Source organism: Hyposmocoma kahamanoa, unplaced genomic scaffold, assembly GCF_003589595.1.
Source record: "Hyposmocoma kahamanoa isolate Upper Pololo Valley unplaced genomic scaffold, ASM358959v1 63, whole genome shotgun sequence".
NCBI classification, from domain to species: Eukaryota; Metazoa; Arthropoda; class Insecta; order Lepidoptera; family Cosmopterigidae; genus Hyposmocoma; species Hyposmocoma kahamanoa.
The window spans coordinates 3,435,903-3,440,051 of record NW_020653851.1 but is presented as its reverse complement, the minus strand read 5'-3'; positions in this window follow the sequence as shown (position 1 = coordinate 3,440,051).

The window sequence follows — 4,149 nt, the reverse complement described above, 5'->3', positions numbered from 1 at the left end:
TTATTAAAATGTAAATAGTGCGTCTTAAAATAACGAATTAGATAATATAACAGATAGGCTCAACTGTCCATATCTGAGGCATTACTATGCGTGCAGTGTCTGGCAGTGTTTATTAATGTATTATTTTTTATCTATGAACGCTAGTTATAAATGGTTACTAAGAAAAATATGAGTCTTTCTACTGAACATATCACGGAGAATGTGCGATGGAATTGCGTGATTTAACTCCACCTTTCCCTTCCTCAATCTAAGGGGACTAGATGCAGGCTGGGGTTCCACCCCTACGTTGTGGATATTCCGAGGATCCACACGAACGCCGTATCTTGGGCCTTTTCAAGGCGAGAGTGAAAAGGCGTTGTTTCGATGTCCGACCTCATTGTCACTTTTCATCAGATGAGATAGAGGTCAAATGTGCACTTATTTTTTTAGAAATAAATCATTATATTACAGAAATCTAAGGTTACATGCCGGGCATGAATATTCGAACATTCTGCCTCGCAATTGAGAAGCTGCCGTTCTGTCATTGGACTATTATCGCTCAAGTCACCAATAAGTTGAAATGGAACGGTTACGATTGTGACAAATTGGGAATTTTCTGTAATTACACCGCTATCCAATAAACTTGTCCCAAACCTCTCCTAAAACACTTAAGACCTCTCGACGATTTAATTAATATGTGTACATTCTAGGTTAATAAATTAAGAAAAAGGCTGGACACTCCATACCTGAGTTAGGTCGTCAAGATATATGCCGCCGTTAGTTGAAAGAGCGCTTGTCAGAAAAACTTAAAACTGAGAAAATAATATTTAATTTCAATTTTCTGTTGCGGTAACTTCATAAGTACCTTATCCACTTAGGAAAAAAATAAAAATACTGACATATTTTTTTACTGATCAGTATCACGGCAGTACACATAACAAAATTTTTGAAAAAATGTCACATTTCAATTAATGCAGGCAGAATTATCTCGTTAGTTCCTAAAATGTTTCACAAATATATTTTGCTTCTATAGGATGTAGGTGATTGATAGGAAAAAAAACATTTTTGCTAAAAAGATTCCTAAATTTATAAACAAATATATTACAATATACACTTTACAAACAATTTATAATATATCGCACCTATGGTGAAACAAAGATTTAATTCAAAAAGTGTGAAAATGACATATATATATCGAGTTCTAATGTTTTCGCGATTGTTACACATAGGAAATTAAACTATTTTTCCGGATTTAAATCGCGTATATTTGTTCTTTCAAACAAACCGACTCTTTAAATCGCGATTTAAATCCGGAAAAATAGTTTCATTTCCTAAATGACATATATACTTGTAATATTTGAAACAACGTGACAATATTTGAAAAAAAAAAAATACCTACATCGGTTTACATATCGATATTTTTTTCACTTTATTACTATTTTCCATTAGAATTTTATTTTTTGAACTATAATATTCGATGCCTTTTACCAGCAGCACGACAACTAAAAATTCTAAACTTAGATAAAATATAATCCTAAATATCATTAACTATAAATCAAAATTCATGTTACTAAGTTATGAGTCAGCCAGTTCTAATGTCAACGAGTTAAAAGCAAGTCGAATAATAAATTTAGCGCTCAACTCGGTGCAAGCACCTACCTTTATCTGGTTCCACAGAAACCGGTGGTTAACAGTGTAATTAAGACGATTGCCAACACCTACGCTCGTGTGGGCTGATTAGTTAGCATCTCGGAGATCGATTCTGGAATCGCTCGAAAGGTGTTATATAAACTAATTGTTAACTCACGGATTTAAGTCGAATTTTTGCTCGACTTGTTTCGAAATAGTCCGTGGTCCTTAATCGTCAGCATCGATCATGTGATTGGCTTCCGACCCCTACCTGCTGCGCCACTGGCTCGACAGCCCCTAGTTACACTTCCACCGCAGTTCTCGCCTCCATTTCCCACAGGTCAGCCAACCACCACCACGGCCCGGTCAGGAAGGCATGTACATTTTAAAGATTTTAGTGATTTTGTTCAATAGGTTAGTCTTTGTTCTTGTATTCGCTTTTATTACTCCATGATGGGTAGTGTGGCGGCTTTTAACGCCGTTAACTTTGTTACTTTTATTACGGGCTCGCTGTGGCAATCTCTTTGGTCGAGGGTCGCCATGGAAAGTGTCACACTTGCCAAAGCTATTCTATAGTTTGATTGATTGTCACTTAAGTTAGAGAGCTATCAAATTGTTCGGAATTATTTGTACAACTTTAATTACAATACATGAAGTCCACGAGATCGTTTCATTATTCGATAGGGGAACAATAAATTCCCTAAAACCTGTTTTACTAGATCAAATTGTATTTACTATTAAATATATATACGATACACTTAAGGATATTGTCTAAAGAATGTGGTAATTGGTTACACGATAGTATGTATTTTACCCAGTCATATAAAATCCCGAAAATAGGCTGATATAAAAGTCTGAATCATTATATTTAAGAATAAAATATCTAACTTTACACATAATTTTTATTTGGAGATATTTCTTTTTAAATCAGAGTACCAGCTAAACAAAAAAAAGCAGTTAGTTTTCAACTGAAGCCCCTATAATTATTAAATTCAAATTTATCCCAAAACTTGATAATTGTCCAGCGTCAAACCGCCACACTGCCCACTTGTCAACGTCGGATCTGTGTTAAATTTTCGTCGCCTATTCTTATTTTATTCGTATTTTATTTAGTTTATATTTAAGGATATTATTTTTTTATTTTGCTACAAAATATGCAACAAGCACATGTGATATATACTACTGTACAATGTTATAAATATTCTATCATCGTTTTATGAACAACGAAATGTGACTATTTACCAAAAAATATCACAAACGCGTGTCATTTCTGCGACGTAAATTACGAGTATAAAGGTGGTTTTCTACAGCCGAGACGAGGCGAGACAAGTCTATCTTCGGTGGAAATGGTCTGGATTGAAGAAGATGGGCGAGGCGAGAATTGAAGTATTTGTTGATGTAATATTGCACCGTATTGCTGCCTACATACAGTATTATACTCTTTACGGAAACACTCATTTCGTCGCGCGATCTCGCGAGTGCTCACACGGTCTCGCTTGTGCTATAGTGGTGGGGTATGTACAATTTGAGATTTAAAAAAAGATGTTTACATTTGATTTTTCTTCCGTTAACATATTTTAATAATAATAATTTACGGGACATGTTACTTCAGCCGCGTATTTATCGAGAGATGAACTTAACAGCACTGAACCTTCACTATCCACAATCACTACTAGAAGAGCTATTAATGGCATTTTTTTAGCGAAATTTCAATTCTTGTCTCTCCTCGTCTCCCACCACCAAACTTAAGCCTCAAAACCACCTTAACACTACTAGCAGATTTTTTACCTCAATGTAACTTCTTATTAGTGTCTCGATACGTATTTTGGAACAGTCACACATACCAGTGTCACCGTCGCACATTCCATGGTCACGGTCGCTGTTGATAGCAGTAGGAAGTAGAAATGTTCAGTGTGTTTTTAAAGCTGTCAACTGCCATTGGCCGGTTAACACGTGACCATGGTTCTTATAACCGATATTCGAAATATCGGGAAAATAATAAGAAGATATATCGTGGTAAGAAGCCTGTAGCTATGATAGGGATTTAGTGAACTGTAAAATCTACATTAAATAACATGTTTATAATTCTGACCAGAACTTATATATAAAATATAATTGAAATCGTTGTCACGAACGCTGTGACCAGTTGTTGTAGTAAATATGGCCCTTAACATTTGGTTATATGGTCTATTTAAACACCGTTTAAAGGACTGCTGCTCGATATAATAGCGAGCGATTTCAAGATTGAACTCCTGATTTGCCGAGTGCTGATAGCTCAAAGATCGGTGAACTATGCTAAGGAGGAACACAGCAGATTATATTAAAGATCCACAGTTTTATATTTATGTGCCTCATTTGAAATTTACTTGTGTTTTGTTATGAATACGTAATTCGTCAAAAGTTATAAAACACGAACTATTGCAATTACATCAGGTCATTACGCCAAATAATTTATGTCATTAAGAAAGTAACGTGTTAATTTTATATAAATAATCATAGATTTAGTATATCCACTAAATCTATGTAAATAATCTTAGTACA